The sequence below is a fragment of the Neovison vison genome, chromosome 8, assembly GCF_020171115.1.
Source record: "Neovison vison isolate M4711 chromosome 8, ASM_NN_V1, whole genome shotgun sequence".
Taxonomy (NCBI): domain Eukaryota; kingdom Metazoa; phylum Chordata; class Mammalia; order Carnivora; family Mustelidae; genus Neogale; species Neogale vison.
Genome location: NC_058098.1, coordinates 43,467,508 through 43,483,470, shown reverse-complemented (window position 1 = coordinate 43,483,470; position 15,963 = coordinate 43,467,508). Strand labels below are relative to the sequence as shown.

Genomic DNA, 15,963 nt, shown 5'->3' with positions numbered 1-15,963 from the left:
CCTGAGCCAAAGGGACTCTAACCTACTAAGCCACCCAGGCAACTCACCGATTTTCTTCTTTTAAAGAAAGTATTCATCCAGACTTCCCAGATACTGTAAACAGAGTTATAAAGTTCTGTGTTCGGCGTCTAAAATGTGCCAGAGATACCAGTCCAGGAACTTTACCTACTTTCTATACAGAAAGGTGAGTAACACAGCAAGCCAGTGTTGAACCAGATCCCACGCCTCAGAGTGCTACTTCTCAAAACGCAGGCTCATGTTGTACACATCTTCAACTGCTAAACAGTGTCCCAGCCTTGAATAAGCGGGTCAGCTGGTTCTACCAAAAATTCTTCTTTGTTGCTAACATGGGCTGTGTTTATAATAAATACCTCAGAGAAACAGAAGCCTAAGTATCTTAACTCCATCATGTTTAACTAGTGGGATAAGAAAAACGTATCAACAAAATGAAAAGACAACCAAAGGAATGGGAAACAATATTTGCAAATCATATATAAGATAAGGGGTTAATATCCAAAATACATAAGAAATTCATACAACTCAGCAGCAAAAAAAAAAAAAACTCCAATAATCCCATTTTTGAATTGGGCAGGAGACCTTGAACAGACATTTTTCCAAAGAAGATATACAAATGGCCAAAAGGTATATGAAAAGATGTCCAACATGACTAATCATCAGGAAAATGCAAATAAAAACTACAGTAAGATATCACCTCACACCTGCTAGAATGGTTATTATCAAAAAGACGAGATAACAAATGCTGGTGAGGGTGTGGAGAAAAGGGAACCCTTGGTGGTGGCAATGGAAATTGGTGCAGTCATGACAGAAAACAGTATGGAGGTTTTTCAAAAAGTTAAAAATAGAACTACCACATGATCCCATAATTCTACTCCTGGTTATATATCCAAAAGAAATGAAATCACTATCTCAAAGAAATATCTGCACCTCTATGTTCATTACAGCATATTTATAGTAACCAAAACACAGAAATAACCTAAGTGTCCACTGGCAGATAAATGAATAAAGAAAGTCTGATATATCTATCTCTGTCTACCTACCTATCTATATAATGGAGTATTATTCAGTCATAAGACATCCTGCCATTTTGTAACAACATGGATGTTGTTGAGGACATTATGCTAAGTGAAAGAAGTTAGAGAATGATAAATACTATATGATCTTACTTATATGTAGAATACAAAATAAATCCAACTCCTATAAAGAAGGTAGAATGGTAGTTGCCAGGGGCTGGGGAGTGGGAGAAGTGGGGAAGTATTGGTCAAAGAGTATAAAATTTCCATTATAAGGTAAGTAAGTTCTGAAGATGTGACATACAGCACATTGCCTACATTAACAATACTGTTTTATACACTTGAAAATTGCTAAGAGAATAATGTTAAATGTTCCTGCCAGAAAAAGAAACTTGTAATTCTCTGAGGTGACAGAGGTGTTAACCTCAATGTAGTAATCATTTCACCATATATATATATATATATATATATATATATATAATCTCATTGTGCACCTTAAAGTTATACAATGTTATGTGCCAATTACATCTCAATAAAGCTGGAAGAAAAAAAGAAAAAGTCATGATCCTCCTCTTCTAACACTCCCACTAACCAAGTTATCTCTGTGTTTATCTGGGGTTCAGCCCAAACTACTTATCAATAGTGGCCATTGAGAAATGAAACTAGATGGCACGATTCCTTCATTTCAGAAAGAAAGTTAAATTTCATCAACATTTGCATGTATTAATATCTACTGCAAAGACATAAAGCATTACAAGCATTTAATTATTAGAAATTAAGTAAAAATAGAAGAGACTGGTGACAGTTTGATATTTAGACCCACCGTTAAATCTTTAATACATACACATCCCAGGCCTTTAAGCTCTCACCCTGAAATGCTCTTCCCCCAGATATCCATGGAAAGAGGCTGAACAAATAACTTTGTGTGGATAGGCTAACACTAATGAGGCAAAGCTTATAGCAAAACACGGCACCAAATATTTATGATAATTCAAGCTTTTCCTACCTATAACATGGATTTTTCAGAAGCCTTTGCCTGGCCTTAAGTTCACTTTCTAGCCATTTCTCCAAGATCTGTCCCTCAAATCTCAGGGATTACAGCCCACACATTCAGCCACAGACCTCATAAACCACAAGCAGGCTGATGATCCTGTGAATTCTTGCCTCCCCATGATGAAAGAGCCAGGAGAAAATCCTTGGATTTGAAACACTGATCTATGAAAAGAAGTCAGAGGCAAACATTCAGGACAGGCCAAATGGCAATGGCAAACGGGGAAAATGCCCAATACTAGATGGAAAGGCTCTGAAGAATACTCCAAATGGATCTGGCTCCTGGATTTAAACTTCCTTACAGAACTATGAAGGTTCCCCCACCAGCAACCTCATGTCTTTGATCCTACAGCTCCTTGTAATAAAGGTACTCGTAGTCAATGGAATTTTTATCCAGCACAATAAATAAATAAATAAATAAAATAAGCTCAATCCTAAACTATTTGGTCTGAAAAATATACTCAGTTGCTTCCAGGTTTAAGTACTAAACAAATCTAATGGGATTTTTTTTAATCTCCCTCATTATCATAATTAATATTCCCTATAACACACTGCATAATTCATGTCCCCTCACACTCCAGTTCGTTCTTCAAAATAGCCCATGAAGTCCACAGGGCAGGGATCATCATCCTCTTTGTTCCCCATGAAAACCTTGTAGGCAGCAGAGATCAGTACTGGAATTCAAACCTTCCGATTCAAAATCTTTACTTCTGCCCACCAAACTTTGATGTTGATGAGGGCCACTTTCTTTTGATGGTTCTTGGTTTTGATTTGTTTTTCATAAAAATCCAAAACAACACAGTGGCCATGAGACCCAAATCTCCAGTATTATGTAATTGTAATTAATACTATTTTTTCAATAAATGAAAAATTCAGTGTCACCGAGCCTTGTCGCTTCTCTGTCTCCCACTGTGGTAGCCAGTCTCCAAGATGGCCCCCAAGGATCCTCACTTCCTGGTTTTCAGGCTTTATGTACTCCCTCCCACACTGAATAGGGCTGACCTATGTAACCAACAGGATATTGTGGAAATGATGATATGTCACTGATGACCCTCCTTGTTCCCTCTTGAACTGCTCACCCTAGAGAAAGCCAGTTGCCATGTTATAGCCATATACCACAGGCCTGGAAGGAGGTCCATGTGGACAGAAACCCAGGCTTCCTGCCAGTAGCAAGCCCAAACTGCCAATCCTACGGACCATCCTGAAAGCCCCAGACTATCCTCCAGCCCTAGCCAATACTTCAGATGACTGCAAGGCCAGCTGATAACTACAACCCCACAAGAGACCCTGAGCCAGAACCACCTAGCTAAACTATTCCTGAATTCCTGACTCACAGAGAGTATACAAGATAATATATACGTACTGATATTTTTTTTAAAGATTTTATTTGTTTATTTGACAGACAGAGATCACAAGTAGACAGGCAGACAGAGAGAGAGAGAGGGAAGCAGGCTCCTTGCTGAGCAGAGAGCCCAATGCGGGACTCGATCCCAGGACCGTGAAATCATGACCTGAGCCGAAGGCAGTGGCTTAACCCACTGAGCCACCCAGGCGTCCTATACGTATTGATATTTTAAGCCACTACATTCTGGTTAATTTGTTCCACAAGAATAGAGGACTAATATACCCGTACCTCTTTACAAGATTTCAGGCACTCAGTAGACTTGAATTAAGGTAGCAATGAGAGTAATTTTCTGCTGATTGATCCAGACCCCTCAGTCTGACCCTTCTGTATTTAAGCCCATATTAGGATAATCCTATCCTATGGCCACAGGAGGTTATGGAAAAGTGAGAATTAAAGCAGTTTTAGGTCTTGTTTATCTTAAAAGTCCCCAAGACTATTGGAGGTTCTTTGCCTACTGTCTAATAAGTAAGAAAGACTTTCTTTCCCCTGGTTTGTTCTGGAATACTGTCAACAGAGTAGTAATACATGAACTACAAAATGCCTAGTGCTGCTACATTCAGCAGTGTGGGGCCTAGCCTGGGCTTCTTGGGGGATTCTCAGTTCATCGGGCTAATCTGTAAAGTAAGAGAAACCTGTGAGCCAGGACAGCCCACCTATGGGCAATAGGGATATGCAAACAGGAACCTGAGAACAACTCTGGCTTTACTTATAACACCACTCCCTTTGAAAAAATTCAAGTAAGATCTGTAAATTAATGACATATCCATGCTAATTTTCTGGTCTCAACCATTACACTATGGTTATGAAAGATGTTAATATCAGGGGAAGCTGGGTAAAGGCACACAAGTACCCTGTGCGCTACTTTCGTCCCCCCTCATTTGAGGTTTCGTTTTCTATGGTTTCAGTTACCCATGGTCAAATGTGGTCAGGAAGCAGATGCTTCTCCTTCTGACCTATCATCAGAAGGTCAACAGTAGCCTAAAGCTGCGTCACAGTGCCTACTGTCATTCACCTCGCTTCATCTATTCACACAAGCATTTTATCATCTCACATCATCACAAGTTGGGTGAGTATAGTACAATAAGGTATTTTGAGAGAGAAGACATTCACATAACTTGTATAATTGTTCTATTCTATCACTAGTTATGGCTGTTAATCTCTGACTCTGCCTAACTTATAAATTAAACTTTCACAGATACATAGGTATAGAACAAAACATAGTATATATATAGGGTTCAATACTATAAAACACAGTATAGATAGGTTTCAGAGTATATATGGGGTTTTTGGAATGCATCATCCATGGATATCACAAACTATTTCAAAATAAAAAAGTTTAAAAAAGGGCGCCTGGGTGGCTCAGTGGGTTAAGCCGCTGCCTTCGGCTCAGGTCATGATCTCAGGGTCCTGGGATCGAGTCCCGCATCGGGCTCTCTGCTCAGCAGGGAGCCCGCTTCCTCCTCTCTCTCTCCCTCTGCCTGCCTCTCTGCCTACTTGTGATCTCTCTGTCAAATAAATAAATAAAATCTTTAAAAAAAAAAAAAATTTAAAAAATAAAATACATTTAAAGCAACAATAAAAAAAGAATATTGCCATTAAAATACAAATGACACTAAATCCATTCCTTGAAGGGCTCCTTGAAAGGTGTAGTTTTCCAGAATGTACTTGGAAAGGCTGTTCTGAAATGGTCATGAAAGGAATCTAGCTTGATTTCAAATCTCCTATTCCCTGGTAGGCAGACATCAAGTGTTTGGGAATACACTATACCTTATGTTCTCAGCCCCTCATGAAGTGAGTGATTTAGATGAGAATATAAGCAAAGGTGATACATAAGAGTTGATGAGGTGACACTATCCCCCTCTTCCCCTGCCTGGGAGGCCAGTGTTATAAGCTCAAGGGAATCTGGACCCCCAAGTCAGCAAATGGAGTAGATCCCCTCCAACCCACATCGTACTTTGGTGAGATTAACTTCATGGTAAGCCACAGAGGTTCTGAGTTTGTGCGCTGCAGCAGCTAGTATTTAAGATAATCCCAATAAAGATTTCCATTCAGAAAATAACCCAGGACTTCTAAGAAAAAAAGCAAAATTGTTAAAATTGATCAGGTCACAATATCATCAGAAGGAAAAATGAAAATATCTAAACCTCCCCCATATCTAGATGTTCCTTCCATTATCCAATAGAAATACACCAGCAGGTAAAGATGTGTTTACAAGCTTGTTTCTGTCACACTGCCTGTGTTAGAAAAAAATGAAAACTAAATCAAATAGGGAAGAATACAGCAAATAGGGAAAGACGACAGCAATTCAGTGAAAAATTATCTATGGTCCCCACAACAATCCCCCTGATGATGTGTGATGTGCTCTGCCCACACTTCCCTCCAGCTGAACTCAACCCGCAGGGCCCACAGTCATGCTGTACAGACGGGAAGACCCAATCAATGAGAACTTTCTGTGACAGACGACAGTCCGTCCTGATACAGGATAATGCAGATATGGCAATTTGTTATACTATCCTCTGTGAGTTTGAAGTTTGCTATAATACAAAGTTGTAAAAATGATATTTCAGAAAAATTGCCATAATTAAAACTGACTAACCCTTGTAATAAACAGAAATTATCATGCTCACTAAAAGGGGCAGAAAAAACTAACCCAGGCACATAAAGCAATTAATCTAGTACATCAGTGGTTAGAATGGGCTGTTAGCTGATTAACTCATTAGTCTACTATAATCACTCACATAAACTCAGTGGTAATCGAAGCTATTTGTATCTAGATTAACTTAAGAGAGTTCCTGAGCTTGTCTGGAAAACAAAGATACTGAATAGGAAATATTCCCTCATTTCCTACACTGCCTTATAAACCCTAAAATTCAGGGTTCTTGTCTTGGTATAACTGAAATTAAATTTAAATGTGATTATCGTAACATAGCTAAATATCCTAAAAACCAAAAACCCTCTCTGAAATAACTTTATAATTTAAATTACAGATTAAAATAAAATAGATGGGGGCACCTGGGTGACTCAGTCATTAAGTGTCTGCCTCCGGCTCAGGTCATGATCCCAGGGTTCTGGGATCAAGCTCTGAATCGGGCTCCCCACTCAGTGGAAAGCGTCTCTCCCTCTCCCATTCCCCCTGCCTGTGTTCCTTCTCTCGCTGTGTCTCTCTATGTCAAATAAATAAATAAAATCTTAAATTAAAAATAAGTAACATAGAACAATGGAACAGAATAGAGAGCCCAGAAATAGACCCTCAACTCTATGGTCAACTAATCTTTGACAAAGCAGGAAAGAATGTCCAATGGAAAAAAGACAGTCTCTTCAACAAATGGTACTGGGAAAATTAGACAGCCACATGCAGAAAAATGAAACTGGACCATTTCCTTACATCACACACAAAAATAGACTCAAAATGGATGAAAGACCTCAATGTGAAAAAGGAATCCATCAAAATCCTTGAGAACACAGGCAGCAACCTCTCCAACCTCAGCCACAGCAACTTCTTCCTAGAAATATCACCAAAAGCAAGGGAAGCAAGGGCAAAAATGAACTATTGGGACTTCATCAAGATCAAAAGCTTTTGCACAGCAAAGGAAACAGTCAATAAAACTAAAAGACAACTGACAGAATGGGAGAAAATATTTGCAAACAACATATCAGATACAGGGCTAATATCCAAAATCTATAAGGAACTTATCAACTCAACACCCAAAGAACAAATAATCCAATCAAGAAATGAGCAGAGGACATGAACAGACATTTCTGCAAAGAAGACATCCAGATGGCCAACAGACACATGAAAAAGTGCTCCGCATCACTCAGCATCAGGGAAATACAAATCAAAACCACAATGAGATACCACCCCACACCAGTCAGAATAGCTAAAATTAACAAGTCAGGAAATGACAGATGCTGGCGAGGATGCAGAGAAAGGGGAACCCTCCTACACTGTTGGTGGGAATGCAAGCTGGTGCAACCACTCTGGAAAACAGCATGGAGGTTCCTCAGAAAGTTGAAAATAGAGCTACCCTACAACCCAGCATTCACACTACTGGGTATTTACCCTAAAGACACAAATGTAGTGATCCAAAGGGGCACATACACCTGAATGTTTATACCAGCAATGTCCACAATAGCCAAACTATGGAAAAAATCTAGATGTCCATCAACAGATGAATGGATAAAGAAGATGTGATATACATACACACACACACACACACACACACACACACACACAAAATGGAATACTATGCAGCCATCAAAGAAACGAAATCTTGCCATTTGCAACGACATGGATGGAACTAGAGGGTATTATGCTGAGTGAAATAAATCAATCAGAAAGACAACTATCATATGATCTCCCACATATGAAGAATTTGAGAGGCAATGTGGGGGGTTTGGGGGACAGGGAAGGAAAAAATGAAACAAGATGGGACCGGAAGGGAGACAAACCATAAGAGGCTCTTAATCTCACAAAACAAACTGAGAGTTGCTGTGAAAGGGGGCTAGAGAGAGGGTCATTGGATTATGGACATTGGGGACGGTATGTGCTATGGTGAGTGCTGTGAAATGTGTAAACGATTCACAGACCTGTACTCCTGGGGCTAATAATACATTATATGTTAATAAAAAATAAAAAATGTTTAAAAAAAGAAAAATTAATTAATTAAAATAAACAGATGCATGATCCATACACATGTATTCATTTTCCCAGCTGTGACTATTTTTTAAAATAAAAATGATAATAATAAGAATACAATCTTAACCAAAAAACTGTTAATACTGAGTAATGTTCAAGAAAGGAGGTTCTTTTAACACTGTAAGATACTTTGATTCCCATATGTATAAAACTGAAGATTCCCTTATTAAGCTAACCTTTTACTCAAAATTTTTTTTCCAGCCTGTCAAACTCAGACAATGCCTCAGACTCTGAGATACACAGGTTCAGGAGACAAGCCAGGGATTCCCAGAGCTTTGGCCTAGAGAAATACCACAGAATGAGGAAGCTCCAAAGAACAGCTTTGCAAGCAGGTACTGAGGGACTCTGGTCAATACCATCCAACCTCTGGGAAGAAAAGGAACACACAGACCTGTAAACCTCAGGGCAACTATAGAGTGAACCGAAGTTGCACTTCCAAGGTCAAACAGCAAGGACATGGACACCTTTCTAAAAGAGCTAATTCCCAGAGTCACCTACTGGTCTGAGAAATCCTGAGGCTTTGTTTGTTTAAACAGACCACAAAATAAATCAGAAAGACGGTAGTTAAGGAAATTCAATCAGAAATCAGAGGCAGGGGACGCCTGGGTGGCTCAGTTGGTTAAGCAGCTGCCTTCGGCTCAGGTCATGATCCCAGCGTCCTGGGATCAAGTCCCACATCGGACTCCTTGCTCAGCGGGGAGCCTGCTTCTCTGTCTGTCTCTGCCTGCCACTCAGTCTGTGTGTGCTCGCTCTCACGCTCTCTCTCTCTGACAAATGAATAAATTAAAAACATATATTTAAAAAAAAAAAAAAGAAAGAAATCAGAGGCAGTGCAGTCTGAAAAATGATCTTCTGTTGGAATGCAGCTCTCCCACCTAATGGCCATGTCTCATGACCTTGAACCAGTCATTTAAGGTGAGGACTGAGCTGCTCCCCTCCCTCAGTCCTTGTGAGGGTCACATGTGTAGATGTGGAACTTTAAAACTGTCAGTTCTCAAATCCATTTTTATTAATAATGATAGTCTGCTATTTATTACAATCCTCCTTCGTGTATAACAATTTCATTTTTGAAAAGCAAGGTTTACTTTTAGAGTTACAGACTTCAAAAAAGAAACCGTTTCATAATATTCATTTAAAAAAGAAAAGAAACTTTTGGAAAGAACACCAGAGCTAATGGGGAGTGCCTAACTGGCTCAGTCGATAGAGGATGTGAGTGACTCTTGGTCTCAGGGTTTCAAGTTCAAGCCCTACATTGGGTGTAGAGATTACTTAAAAATTTTTTTAATAAAATAAGATAGGAGTGTTTGGGTGGTAAGTTGGTTAAGTGCTCAACTCCTGGTTTTATGATCATAGGGTCATGAGATGGAGGAACGGACCCACATCAGACTCCATGCTCGGCGTAGAGTCTGTTTAAGATTTTCTCTTCCTCTCCCTCTGCCCCTCCACCCCATGCTCACATGCTCTCTCCCTTGCTCTTGCTCTCTCTCTCTCTAAAATAAATAAATCTTTCTAAAAAATGAAATGAAATAAAATAAAGACAGAATACCAGAGCTACTACCCAAAGTTAGATGGCAGATTAGAAGTTTATGAACTAGCATGAACTTTCAAACAAGCAGGCTTTCTGTCTGATTTGCCTCTCACATTAATTATAAGCCACTGAGAAGTAAAATGATTCAGTTTTATAAACTTCCTTAATTTCTAGAGTATTTTTATTTCATACTCAAAAGTGAAACTGAGCTACTACTTCATTTATTTGTACACTTTAGATCAATATTAAAATTGAAACAAAGATAACTTATGGAATCTGGCCCTTGTTCTTAATATCCGGTAACAGAGTACTGAGCCATAACATACTCATCACATCCACAGCTGAATGAGCCCTTTTTGCTCCAGGAGGTTTCAGCCACACTGGCAAAAATTTGATTTCTGGGGCACCTGGCTGGCTCAGTCAGAAGAGCATGGGACTCTCGATCTCGCAGTCATGAGTTCAAGCCCCAAGTTGGGTGTAGAGAATACCTAAATAAAACTTTTTTTAAAAAATTAGATTTCTACAGCAAATTAGCCAGCCTGTTCCCAAACATCTCTCCCACCCCACCCCAATCCCCAGCACCACCTTGTCCCTCACATCTGAGGTATGCCACACTGAAGATGGGAGTGCTCTTTCAGAAGTGAGACCCAAGGGCCCAAGGGAGACTGGAAATACTGAACCTGGCAAGGCCCTTGTCGTAGTCTTCCCTGACATCCTGTCCAGCGACACACTTCATAAACAACTGGAACAAGAAGGGTCACTTCATAAGTCCCTGCAAGAGTGTCTGCCATTGCCCCTTACCCCTCACTACCTTCTGAGGCCCTCAGGCTATATCTGACTTGGTCCAAAATCTGGATGGGCCCATGCAGGCTCACCTGCCAATTCCCAAAAATAAGCCATGCAGGAATCAGAAAGGAAAAGTGTTGCCAAGGACCCCACTGACTTCTAACCTTCCCAGGAGCTACTCTACCAGACTTAACACATAAAACAGATATGGGACTTTTCCCTCACTGCTTTACAGAATACTTTACTCTTAACAACTACTATGTTCCTGGTACTATTTATTGACAATCCCACAAAGTGCCTAGAAGTACACTTAATTTTAAGGATGGGGTACATGAGAATATACAAAAACCTAAATGCAGACCCTTTTGAACGCTTTCCCCTTGACCCATCTCTGACATCAGCCCTGGCTGCTGCAGACAGTTGCATGCAAGCTCCAGCTCAGTTGACGGCCAGACTCCTCAAGCACTGAGGGTCTTTGCGCCTCAGACCTTCTAGGAAGCCACACAATCCTGCTCACCTGTTTGGATAGCCAATGGGGACAGGACCCAGTAGCTAAAGGCCCCACCTCCCATCCTCTGGATTGACAACCCTGGAAGACATTCTGTACTCTTTAATAAGTGGGCTGGTTAAAAATATAGCAGTTACACCCCCATCTCTATATAACTATAAGAATCTGGTGAGCCCTATACCCTAATCCTTTGGAGCCACATTCCTGGCTACATCTTGTGTTATACCCCAAAAGAAGGAATTCTTACCAGATCCAATTAGAACAGTGGTTTTTAGCATTAGCTGCATGCTGGAAGCCCTGGGGGACCTTTGTAAAGTCTTGGTATTCAGACTCCTTTCCAGAAAAATAACACTGAGCTATCTCAGGGTAGGGCAGGCTGCCCAGGCCTCACCCTTATACCAGGACCCATGAGTTCCAACACTGGCCAGAAGGGTAGTCAGCCCAGCCCTGCAGAGAGGGCCAAAAGAAGCACTGAGGCCACTCTTAAGGGGCTTGGTCTTGAGAGTTTAGGACAGATCCTCTCTTTATCAGAACGTACTGGAGACAAAGGATCCATGAAAGTGGGAGGCAGATAAAAGGATTATGTACCAACAGTCTTAGCTTTTCTGTAACTGGAATCACACTACAAGTATTCTTTAGAGAAATGCTTATTTCTTTTTTTTTTTTTTAAAGATTTTATTTATTTATTTGACAGACAGAGATCACAAGTAGGCAGAGAGGCAGGCAGAGAGAGAGGAGGAAGCAGGCTCCCCGCTGAGCAGAGAGCCTGATGCGGGACTCGATCCCAGGACCCTGAGATCATGACCTGAGCCAAAGGCAGCGGCTTAACCCACTGAGCCACCCAGGCGCCCCGAGAAATGCTTATTTCATACAATAATATAGCCACTATGTTTTCTCATATAAGTCCATATACTTCTATTGCATCCAATTTTTTAAAACTAACTGGCCAGCTGTTAACACCTTTGTTGAAAACCCACCTGTTGCCCAATGATCTGAAACGCTGCCTTTATTACATACCAAACTTCTCCTAAATAATTCTTTCAGGTCTCTCATTTAGTTTGCTAATAGTTTCTCTCTTGCTCTGCACCATTTGTTTTCATTACTAGAGTGTTGTAATACAGTCTGCTATCTAGGAAGGTCAGGATGTTCTGTGAGTTTTTTTTTAATTACATTTATCTAATTCCATTGGAATTTATTTTAAGGTATAGTATAAGGTAAAGATCCAAAATGATTAATTTTCCATTACTTCCAACTAGTTGCCCAATTACTGCTTACTGAGACATCCTTCCATCTATTAATCTGTAATGCCTACTTGGTAAAATAACATATTCTTACACAGTAAATAGCACATATTCGATTCTCAACTCCCTATTGCCTTCCTTTAACTGGTCTAAGATTGCTGTCCCTGGGGAACGTACATGCTAGCATGGAAATAAAGAGTAAGCTTTCCAAAATAAATAACCAACAGACACAGTTATAACATTTTAGAAGGTGATAAGCCTTGCAAAGAAGAGGTGGAGAGGGTAAGGGGCACAGGGAATACAGTGCAAGAACGGAGGTAGAACAGGCTGCAGTCTGAAGTAAGGTGCTCAGGATAGAGGGAGCAGAGGTACAGGCTTTGTTATGAAGAAGGATGGCAAGGATAGGAGGCCACAGTAATTTAAGGAATAGAGGAGACCTTTTAAAAACACTGCTTCTGATGTGGGCCCCTCTAAGTTGATGACACCACCATCCCCTCGTCACTTCCACCAGAAACCAAACCACCCATCTGCCATAATCAAGCAGTCCCCTCCTTTCTGGCTCGTTGTCCCCACTGCCCATCTGAATGACACTCGGATCCCATCTATACTGGTCAAAGGCCATGCTCACCTCTCAGGTCCCCGCCTCTCCTGTCTTGCCCAGTCCAATCTAAGAGGGTCACAGCTAAGGAGCAAACATGACCTTCCCATTCTGCTGAACTATCCACAGTGGCTGCACCCTGCCAAATGACCAAGCCCCAAGCTCCTTACCAGACCCTGAATACCACTGTCATTCTTCCATCCCATCTGCCTGCCTCTCCCCACGTGCAGCCTTCTCGCCACAAGACTGAAACTGCTTGTTATCCCATCGGACAGGTTCAAGCCTCCCTCCCCTTGTTCATGCTCTTCCAGGAACATGCCAGCTCCTGCCCAAGCTTTCAGACCCAGCCACCTCTTCTTCACTCTTCAAGACTCAACTCAGATATTTGATATCTACTCATGGACATCTGTTCGGATGACCAATTCCCCACCCAAAGCTCTGTGTATTCCACTCCCTCCCTCAGCACCAGGAAAATGTTGCCTCTCAGAACTGTCCCAGTGTGATTTCCATCTCCCTAAAGAAAGGAACCTTGCCTGATTTCTCTTTCTTGTTTCCAGGACTAAACCAGAATCAGGTACATGAAGAGTACAGTCAACAATACTTACTTGTGAGAAAGGGAAAAAAAAAACGTAACTGGCCCAATTTCTACATATACAGGTATGGATCAAGAACAGAAATGAGCCTCCTTCTCAAAGCAAATGGAAATACCAGTACGTGGGCGGCTGGGTGGCTCAGTGGGTTAAGCCGCTGCCTTCGGCTCAGGTCATGATCTCAGGGTCCTGGGATCGAGTCCCGCATTGCACTCTCTGCTCAGCAGGGAGCCTGCTTCCCTCTCTCTCTCTGCCTGCCTCTCTGTCTACTTGTGATCTCTCTCTGTCAAATAAATAAATAAAATCTCAAAAAAAAAAAAGAAAAGAAAGAAATACCAGTACGTTCTGGAAGATATATATTCATAATGCAAATATTATTTGCATTTGTTATTTCTACAATACTTGGCCTTTGAGACTTTCAGGTTGGCTGATAAGAGGAGCAGAGAAAGCCGGCAATCCTTTCCCCCACTGTCAGGGCTTTACTTTGTTCTGCTGACCTGAAGTTAAATCTGAATGTAAGCAGTTCCCTCAGGCCAGAGCTGAGGAACCTGAAATGCAATTGGTTCATAAGGCTTATTAACATGGGTGCCCTCCTCAGCCAGCATCTGATCTCCATCAAGGTGCACAGAGACCAATGATTGCACAGTGCCTAACAGTCTCCAGTGGGGACTGCAAAACCATTTGGGGGTGTGGGGTTCTTGCAGAGAATAAAGGCCTAAGGGAAAACATTTCAACAGAGGGAGCCAATGAGGGCAGATGAAGGAGGTTGTATAAATAGCCAACTATCGGGATGCCTGGGTGGCTCAATCGGTTAAGCCACTGCCTTCGGCTTGGATCATGATCCTGGGATTCTGGGATCAAGTCCTGCATCGGGCTCCTTGCCTGGCGGGGAGCCTGCTTCTCTCTCTGCCTCTGGCTGCCACTCTACGTGCTTGTGCACTCTCTCTCTCTCTCTGACAAATAAAAAAATAAATAAAATCTTAAAAAAAAAAAAAAAAAAAAACAGCCAACGGTCAACATTATCGAATCTAAGATTCTAGAGCTAAAAAGGTCCCCAAGGATCCACTTTGCCAAACCCTCTAACCTGAAACACAAAGACACCAAACCTGAGCTCCATGATGTAGCCAAGGTCACCCAGTAGCCATTAAGCCAGAATTCCCAACTACCCAACTCCCAGGCTGCTTTAGGCTACTCCTCTCTTCTTTCCTTCAAGCTCCTCAAGAGACTTCAGGAGGAAAAATAAAGAAAGGAGGGAAAAGCTATATACTTTGTATTGTGTGTATTCCCCCAGCATTTAATTGAGACAGATGGGGTGAAGAGTAGACAGTGTGCCTGGGAACAGGCCCACCCTCCATGCCAAGATGCTAACTGATTCACCAGTGTTTACCTGCAGCCCAAACACAGTGTTCAAGCCCATAATGACATTTTTCTTCTACAGCAGCCATTCTTTCCATTCTTTCCTCTTACAGGAAAAAATACCAGGCCATGCCAGCAGCCAGTTCATCCCAAGCCCTGTAACCACAAAGACACGGCTCACAGTGAAGGTTGGACATAGTTTGCCAGCTCTTGCCTTTGCCTCTCTCAGAGTCTTGGGGACAAATGTGAGTTGGTACTCATAAGACCAACATCTCTAAGACCGGCAGAGGCAATCTGAAGCCCCAGACAGCATCACTTCAAATGCCAAATACTGTGTATCCCTAGAAAAGATGCAGGGAAAAAACCTCAGAATTACTATCTACGCCGCAATCCTAAATCAAGGCCTGAAACAAGTTAACGTGTGCTCTGCTGAATGCTGAAATACCAGCATTTCATTTTAAGAGCCTTAACATATATAGTACTTCAACTACTAAGAACAAAAATCCACAAAAGCCCAAACCAGCTCCTGGTTGTGGTTACCACTGTTACTGCTGTCTTTCAGGCTGGAGGCCACAGGCCTTTTCTCTAGGAATCACAATTTATGAAAGTCCCATTCCCACCAAAAACTGTTTCAGCCAGGAATGAGATCCCCAACACATTCTAAATGTTAAGATATCTCTGTGGTTCCTCTGTAGTACACTGTTAATCAACAAGCCAGGAGGAATTTTCACAAGGTTGTTATTTAGCATTAGAAACAAAACGCTAGAGGGTGCCTGGGTGGCTCAGTGGGTTAAGCCGCTGCCTTTGGCTCAGGTCATGATCTCAGGGTCCTAGGATCGAGTCCCGCATGGGGCTCTCTGCTCAGCGGGGAGCCTCTCTCTCTCTCTCTCTCTGCCTGCCTCTCCATCTACTTGTGATCTCTGTCAAAAAATAAATAAAATCTTTAAAAAAAATTAAAAAAAAAAAAAAGAAAGAAACAAAACGCTAGAAACACCCACTGACAGTAACACGGAGACATTGTTTCTAGGTATTGAGACCACATCTCCAAAGCTCATAGGAGCCAGTGTTTAAATGGACTGCATTTTTCTAGGACTTGTAGGAAGACACAACTGGCCATGTGCCTTAGGCTCTGGTGGAAGGCTGCAAGAGATCCAAGAGTCCTGAATTTATGCAT

General features: G+C 41.5%; 1 protein-coding gene across 3 annotated transcripts in view; it reads right to left on the bottom strand.

The window, feature by feature from the left end:
- Window positions 1-15,963, bottom strand: part of DTD1 (D-aminoacyl-tRNA deacylase 1) — a 175,087-nt gene that overhangs the window by 113,055 nt on the left and 46,069 nt on the right. The gene's annotated exons all lie outside the window — the stretch shown is intronic.